Source organism: Helianthus annuus, chromosome 12 (genome assembly GCF_002127325.2).
Source record: "Helianthus annuus cultivar XRQ/B chromosome 12, HanXRQr2.0-SUNRISE, whole genome shotgun sequence".
In the NCBI taxonomy this organism is placed as follows: Eukaryota; Viridiplantae; Streptophyta; class Magnoliopsida; order Asterales; family Asteraceae; genus Helianthus; species Helianthus annuus.
In genome coordinates, this window is record NC_035444.2 from 115,565,587 (window position 1) to 115,574,771 (window position 9,185).

At 40.1% G+C, this 9,185-nt stretch overlaps 1 non-coding gene across 1 annotated transcript; it reads right to left on the reverse strand.

The window, feature by feature from the left end:
- Positions 1-1,286: 1,286 nt before the first annotated feature.
- On the reverse strand, positions 1,287-1,393 carry LOC118485268. Its single transcript, XR_004875573.1, has one exon. It is a non-coding gene; the product is annotated as a small nucleolar RNA R71 (small nucleolar RNA).
- Positions 1,394-9,185: the final 7,792 nt, after the last annotated feature.

Consider the following 9,185-nt stretch of genomic DNA (forward strand, 5'->3'; position numbering starts at 1 on the left):
ACTAAGATAATCTCTTAAACAAGTGCAAAAGTGCGAAAATAATCAAAGGTTATACTAATACACGAGTCGGATCCAAGTGATTCATCTTGTCTATCTGTTTTTATTTTTATTTTATTTTTCAGCATTTAGTTAGTTTTTATTTTCTTAGTTTAAAAACCTTTTCTAACATTTTAATTTGATTAGACGTTGAGGATAAACCGGTACTAAAAGCTCTTGTGTCCTTGGACGACCTCGGTATCTTACCAACACTATACTACCTCCACGATGGGTGCACTTGCCCATATGTGTGTTTAGTGTTAGTAAATATCGTGTTTTATAAATTTAAAACTTGGCTAAAAGTGTAAAAAGGGCTTAAAATATACATCAAAAATATATTACCCTACACACGCATCAAGTTTTTGGCGCCGTTGCCGGGGATACAAGGATTTTAAGAAAGTTAGGAATCAACGGCCTAATCATATTTTTATTTTTCTTTTTAATTTTTAGCGTTTTTCTTAGTTTTTCAGCTTCTGCAGAGCTCAGCACGGGCCGTGCCTGGTCGGACACGGGCCGTGCCCAGCGTTGTTACTGGCAGTTTTTAGTTTTCCAAGTTACAGAAAGCTCACCACGGGGCCATGTCGGTGCAACACGGGGCCGTGTCCAACTGTCCAGTAACTGGGATCTGGAAAACAATCACTGTAACTCCGACCACGGGCCGTGTTCACTGACCACGGGGCCGTGGTGAACCTTCTGACCAGCATTCTTTTCTGTTTTTATTGTAGGACTTGGAGCCAGACGTCACCCCTACGTAGTGTATGAGCTCCAGTTCTAATAAGGACATAAAAGAACCTCTGGAAGAACCCGAACGCTTTCTCAGAAAAAGACTAAAAGCCAAAAACCAAGAGAAAGTTTCAGGGAATCCACTTCCAATGGCGGACCAACGTACCCTCATGGATTATCTACGACCCACCGTAGGTAACCTAGGCGCCGCTATCAACGCACCGAATGTTGAAGCCAATAACTTCGAACTTCGGCCGCATTTGATACAAATGCTCCAAAACTCCGCAACCTTCCATGGGCTTGCGGACGAGGATCCCCATCTACATATTACTAATTTCTTAGAAATATGTGATACCTTTCGGATCAATGGAGCATCAAATGATGCCATCCGCCTTTGAATGTTTCCTTTCTCACTAAAAGACCGAGCAAAAGCTTGGCTCAACGCCCTCCCAGCTGGATCGGTAAACACCTGGGATGAACTAGCCCAAAAATTTCTATATAAGTATTTCCCTCCCGCTAAAACGGCTAAATTAATGACTAAAATTAATACATATTCACAAGAGGACGAGGAATCCTTATATGAAACTTGGGAAAGGTTCAAGGAGCTATTGCGAAAGTGTCCACATCACGGCCTTGCGATATGGCAACAAGTATCCACATTCTATAATGGGTTGTTGCCGCACACAAGGCAGACACTTGATTCTAGCTCCGGGGGACTTTTAGGTAATCGCCGCCCGCATGAAATATATAACCAAATTGAGGAAATTGCTCAAACCAATTTTCAGTGGCACACTCCCTGAGGCAATAAATCTATTGCCCCGGGCGCCCATAAGGTTGATGAAAGCACTTCTTTACAAGCCCAAATCGAGGCTCTTTCTTCAAAAATAAAAAAATTGGAAATGACAAAAACAGTCTCGGTTATGACTTGTGAAGGGTGTGGTGGGCCACATGAAAATTGGAGTTGTATGAAAGAAACAGACGATCAACAAGAGTCGGTAAGCTACATTGAAAATAGACCTAGGCCGTCGGGTCCTCCAACGGGCACTTACAACCAAGGATGGCGAAACCACCCTAACCTTGGTTGGAGAGAGCCCGGCAATAGTAGTAACCAACAAACCCAACGAACAAACTTTCAACAACCAAGAAATGAGTCATAAAATTTCATTCAACAACAAGGTGGACGAGAAAGGCTTGAAGATACTGTATCTCGCCTCATCTCCGACACAGAAAAGAAAAACTCGGAAAGGTTTCTACAATTAAAATCAAATTTTAGAAACCAACAAGCTAGTATTCAAAACATAGAAAAACAATTAAATCAACTAGCTCAAAATTTTTCGAGAGACCACAAGGTGCATTACCAAGCAATACCGAAACAAACCCGAAAGCGCAAGTTCATCTCATCACTTTACGAAACCGCACCGTGGGGCCTGCGGAAGCACCACCGCCGACAAAAGAGACTGTACCCCCGCCTCTGCAGGAGAAGAACTCCCCTTCATCATCAGAGCCTACCAAGGCTCCTCGAGTTCCGTACCCCGGTAGGTTAATTCGTCAAAAGACCAATGAGCAATTCGCAAAATTGGAAAGTCTATTAAAACAATTGCACATCAATATTCCTTTTATTGATGTCCTAACCCAAATGCCCAAATACTCTAAGTTCATGAGGGACTTCCTCACTCATAAAAAGAAAATTGAAACCTTGCAATTAGTTAACTTAGGCGAAGAATGCTCTGCCCTCGTACTCAACAAACTTCCCCAAAAGAAAATCGATCCTGGAAGCTTCACGATTCCCTGCTCGATCGGGGACTCCCCCATTCGCAATGCACTAGCCGACCTTGGGGCTAGCATTAACCTCATGCCTTCATCAATGTTTAAAAGACTCGGCCTAGGAACAACGAGTCCTACAAAAATGAGCATACAGCTTGCTGATCGATCCGTCAAATTCCCGCAAGGTGTCATCGAAAACATCCTAGTAAAGGTAAACAAATTTGTCTATCCGGCAGATTTTGTCATACTCGATATGGAAGAAGACACCGAAGTCCCCCTCATACTAGGGAGACCATTTCTCGCCACCGCACAAGCAGTGGTAGACATGAATGACGGAACGCTCACCCTAAGGTACGGAGATGATGAAGTAAAATTCGGGGTTGGGAAGAGAATAGAGGACGATGACCCGGTCAACTACATGAAGGTTATTGATTCGAGTTTGGATGCTGCTCTCCGACGGTGCAACATGGGATGCCAAACATCCCACTCAGAAAATATATAACCTCACATTGGGTCTAGCCAAGGACCCTTATAAACGTGGCGCACCATGGAGGCATTCCGCGGAACTATCCTTAGTTTAGTTTAATCTTTTAGTTTTAATTTGCAGGAATAAAACACACTCATGGTGGTAAAGGATGAAAAGGGAAACGAGAAACATGGACCCATGCACAAGAACAAGGCAACCCGACATCAATTTCTCCAATACAGAAGGTTCAACACGGGCCGTGTCCAACCAACACGACCCCGTGCTGAACCCCCTGCAGAAAAATGCCCAGTTCAGGTAACTGGACATGGACCGTGTTCACCAGACACGCCCCCGTGTCCAGGCTTCTGTTTCTTTTCTTTAATTTTCGTTACTGGCACTTGAACACGGGGCCGTGTCCGGTCCCCACGGGGCCGTGTCCAGACTGCCAGTAACATAAAATCTTTGCTTTTAAACACTATATTACACATCTAATCAACCTTAAAATTTATTTTTGGGACACATTGAGGACAATGTGTAATTTAAGTGTGGGGGGGGATGCTAAAACCTTGAAATTTTGCAAGTCCTAATAACAAGCCTTACACAAAACTCTATTGGAACCGCTAAACACCCGAAATTTTTTCAAAAATTCTCATTTTTTTTACTTCTCTAAAGTTTAAGTTAGGAATCCTAAGATTAACAAGGTTATATTTTTACAAATTTACAACCGAAAGCATCGTGATAAAAAGAACCAACATAAAAAAAAAATTATGAAACGGCATGACAAGCTTAGTTAAAATTTGATTATATATACTAGATCACATAGAAAAACCCATTCCCACAAAAAGTGAGTTTTGAGCCTTTATTGAGCATACAAATTTACATCTTTAGACTAAATGCTCATTTTTCGTTTCTTGTGTGAATAGCCGCTTGGTTCTTATGACTCTAGAACTTGCCACGACGATTCATTCCCGGTCCTTACCAACTTAAACCCAAGTAAGTAAATGATGGAGGCATTAGGACTAACCCTTTTTCTTTCCACACCATTATTTTTCATTTTTTTTCCACCTACCCAAAATCCCCCTAGTTAACCCCTTTGAGCCTAAACCTTTCATTTCTTTACCCTAAAACCCTTTTACCCACCAAAATCTTTTTTTTATTTTTACCCTTTATTTTAGTAACAAGCTCGGTTTTCGTGTGACTACAAAATATATATATATATATATATATATATATATATATATATATATATATATATGAAGATGAAGTTAGAAATAAACAAACAAAGCTCTTAAAACAAAAAGCTTGTTTGAAGAAATACTTCATTAAGAATAAAAAGTCACTAAAACAAAATGTTTTACGAAAACCGATACTTTTTACGCTTTTCGCCCTTTTCTACTAACCACTAACCCATTCACCCACCTTTAGCCCAAGCCTTTACCCAAAAAAGTCCTCTTGATATTTACAAAGGTAACAAGTTAAAAAGGAGGAGGGTTGATTGCTTGGCAAGCTTATGGTAGGAATAAGTTCCATGCCGCTCTCGAGTGATTCACTAAAAATACACCTTTGGCCGAGTGTGAGTGATTTCTCCCATGAGGTATGTGAACTTGTATATAAATGGAATTTTAAAAAGGCATGTTATGCCCAAATAAGTAATTTTTCCTATGAAACGTTCTAAACAAATCATAACGAATAGGATTGTAAATAAATAAAAATAAAACCCAAAAAGATCTTGGATTCCCAACACTCTATGACAAGCCAAAACATTCTCTTCTACTCATTCCATTTGGGAGTGTAAGCCACATATTAAAGAGTTTTGCTTGAGGGCAAGCAAAAGTTCAAGTGTGGGGGTATTTGATGTGTGTAAAATGCAACATATAAAATACATCGAATAAGGCATAAAACTAACACTTTTAAGTACTAATGTTGGAAAAAGAGTGCTTTTGTCTTCCTTTTGTATTTTCAGGATTAAATGAGCTCAAATTCACAAAAGAAGCAAAAAGACAGCTAAATCTAACATAAATACAAGAAAAGGAACATAAGTGGATTGCCCGACCCCTCAACAGGATCTTCCCAAGCAAAATAGAGAAGGCAGAAGACTGAACACGCCCCGTGTTCAGCCAGCACGGGGCCGTGCCCAAGAAGCAGCAGAAAAGACAAACCTATAGAAGCTTCTATTGCCCACCACAGGGCCGTGTCCAGTGAACACGGGGGCGTGGCGAAAGTACATCAGGCGCATTAATTGTAATTGCGAATTACAATTAATGAAAAGAGAGAGTGTCAGACAGGCACGGGGGCGTGTCCAGCGGACACGGGGCCGTGCCCAGCCTTCTGTTCACACTATAAATAGGAGTGCTTGGTTTCATTGCAACTCATCCCTTGGCACACCACCTTTCTCACACTTCATCCACCAGCCACCATCACCATAACACCATCATCCACCACCATCATCCATTGTCCATCATAGAGTGTGTGAGTCGTCTCGGGATCCAAGATTGATCGTAAGAGTTCTTGACAATCAAGGCCATGTTTGCCTAAGTCTCTTACATCACTTGGTGAAGACAAGTGTTTAGTATAATACTTTTTATTTTTAATCTTTTGCACTTTTTATTTGGTTTTGTATTAATGACTTTAATACCTAGTTGCTTATGTTGAAGGTGATCTTTCCTTATCGTTTGTCCGTGGTGTCTTGGCATTATTTTACTGTCTATATAAAATAAAAGATTTTCACCATTCATATCTCCACGGTCTATATGGAGGTATGTTGGCTATCTAGTCGGGGGTTAAGGGAACGGTTTTGTAAGGGTCTTGCCCTTGTTCAGCGTTTAGAGGTCCTGCAAGGGACCTGGGTCAAATTTAGTAGGATCTCCTTCAATACCCATAGGTATTGGATGGCGGGGATCCAAACTCTTTGACCCCCTCATAAGTTAACTACTATTAATACTATAACCCGGCTATTTAGGACTGTATCCCTGCTGACTCAGACTACTTAGTCGAGGGTAACGTCACCGCCAAAAGCGGGGCCTACCATAATTTGCATTAATAACTTAATTCATTATCTTCCAATAATCCAACCCTTTAGGATTGTATCCTTGCTGACTCAAACTACTGGGTTAAGGGTAACGTCGCCTTCAAAAGAGGGGCCTACTACAATAACTAAGATAATCTTTTAAACAAGTGCAAAAGTGCGAAAATAATCAAAGGTTATACTAATACACGAGTCGGATCCAAGTGATTCATCTTGTCTATCTGTTTTTATTTTTATTTTATTTTTCAGCATTTAGTTAGTTTTTATTTTCTTAGTTTAAAAACCTTTTCTAACATTTTGATTTGATTAGACGTTGAGGATAAACCGGTACTAAAAGCTCTTGTGTCCTTGGACGACCTCGGTATCTTACCAACACTATACTACGTCCACGATGGGTGCACTTGCCCGTATGTGTGTTTAGTGTTAGTAAATATCGTGTTTTATAAATTTAAAACTTGGCTAAAAGTGTAAAAAGGGCTTAAAATATACATCAAAAATATATTACACTACACACGCATCAGACGAAAGTGCCAAACCCTAGTCTGTTGGGCAGAAATTGGAGAAAAGCAACTATCTGGACCAGAAATAGTACAAGAAACAACCGACAAAATTATTCAAGTCAAGGAACGACTAAAAGCAGCACGTGATCGACAAAAGAGTTATGCTGATAACAGACGAAAGCCATTGGAATTTCAGGTAGGAGACAAAGTGTTATTAAAAGTCTCTCCTTGGAAAGGAGTGGTAAGATTCATCAAAAGTGCGGAAATGTCTTGTGCCAATGATGATGATGGTGATGATTGCTAGGGGATTAGAGAATACAGTACTTTGGTTTTGTGAAAAGTGATTAGTGAACAAGGAATTAGGGTTAAGTATTACTAGGATTTCACTAATTACTCTCTATATCCTCAAGTATTAACTTTTACACAAGTACACCATCTCACAACAATTTCACAGTTTCACCACTAAGTTTATGCATTTAACAAATTTATCACAATTAACACATAACCATGCATAATCACACAATGCACTTTATTGTATCAAAACGTTACAGTTCCATAGCCAACTATTTATACAATTAAACAACTAGACAATACATGAACGTGCAATAAATGCGAAATAGGAATCTTGGAAATTCGAGTTGTCACACCTAGTCTGTTGGGCAGAAATTGGAGAAAAGCAACTATCTGGACCAGAAATAGTACAAGAAACAACCGACAAAATTATTCAAGTCAAGGAACGACTAAAAGCAGCACGTGATCGACAAAAGAGTTATGCTGATAATAGACGAAAGCCATTGGAATTTCAGGTAGGAGACAAAGTGTTATTAAAAGTCTCTCCTTGGAAAGGAGTGGTAAGATTCATCAAAAGGGGAAAGCTAAGCCTCGGGTATGTTGGACCTTTTGAGATTATTAGAAGAATAGGACATGTAGCCTATCAGCTACAACTGCCAGAGGAAATGGCAGGAATACATGATGTATTTTATGTATCTAATCTCAAGAAATGCTTAGCTGATGAATCACTAATGGTACCTCTTAAGGATATAGAGGTAAATGAACAACTTAAATTTGTAGAAAGGCCTCTACAGATTGAAGATAGGAAAGTTAAGAACCTCAAGCACAAGAGGTTAGTTCTGGTCAAAGTGAAATGGAACTCCAAAAGAGGACCAGAGTACACATGGGAGCTTGAATCAGAAATGCAAAGGAAATATCCACACCTATTCTAGTAGATCTCGAGGATGAGCTCTAAAACAAGGTGGGGATGATATAACAACCCTCAAAATAATCCAACACCCTAAAAATAATTAGAATGTCCCAATATGTCCTAAAATACACCCCATATACGAAAACGGGCCCCGAATACCTTTATTTCTATTAAAATTAAATAAAAACAAACATAATGGGTCCCTGGCGGGCCGCGTAAGACCACCCCTTGGTCTACGCGGGGCGCGACAGCCAGCAACCAGAGCGAGCCCCAGGCTGCCACGTGTCATTCAATGTGTCGAGGCTATATGTGATGACCAGTCATAGCTAGGCCCTACAAGCCTAGGTCGCGGGCCGCGTAAGCCCCCACTTCATCTTACGCAGGCGCGAGGGACTCAAATTCAGCTCCTATAAATTGGGAGCTCAGGCCTTCAGTCCCAACTCGCATCAAAACTTTTCTCTCTTGAAATTCTCTAGTGTAGGCACTATTCTCGGATATAATACCCCTCCTAAATAACGAAGTTCTGCCCCGTTGTAAGTATCACAACCCTGGTTACGTATTAGATACGCTACCCGATTGATCCAGGGTTTCGTAACGGCTGTCGAGGTTTTGCCCGATGTAGTCGTTGGAATGTCGTCTCGGGGAGGGTATTACTAATGTAAATATTGGGTTATTATACTAACGCGTGTGCATTTATGTATTTAATAGATAATAACCAGGAGATCTTTAAGGAAAACCCTAAAACAACAATGTGAGTAATCTCCTTTTTGCAAATTGTTTTTACAAAACCTCACACAATTAATATTACATTAAACAGTTATTGAGTATTTGTATTCTAAAATTATCGTCGGTATGTTGGGTTTTGTATACAAAATTTGTTACTACATTGTGAGTAGTAACATGACCACAAGTCAGGTTGACAGTACCGTGGGTGGTAATTAAAGTAGATGGAAACAAATGTAATCGCGCGACCGCCCTCAATACTGTTCAATGGTTTTACTTAACTTGATTAAACTGAGATTCACTCACCAGTATTTCCCACTGACAAAATGTTTTTAAACGCGTTTAAGGTAACAAAATGTGAAACCCAGTTAGAAGACAGCTGGACAGCACTGAAGGCTTGGAAAAGTGGCTATTAAGTTACTTAAAATAAAGAGATGTTTTATTAAATAAAATAGGATTTATTCCTATGAAAATGTGTGTACTTAAATCTTCGGATTATACTCACGTGTTTAATATATCGAAAGTGTGGTATTTTACTCTGATAAAATATTTCCTAACTACGGTCCTGATGAAATTTCCGCTGCCAAATTGATAACCACCGATACCACTGAAACTGGCCACAGCCGCCCGTTCCTGGGTTGTTAGGGAACGAGGGTTGTGACAGGTAAGCTCACCCATTTGGTCAAGGGAGGAAAAAGAGACAATCGTCAAATCCAAAGAAGAGAAGAGGGTCCTGATAACAAGAAA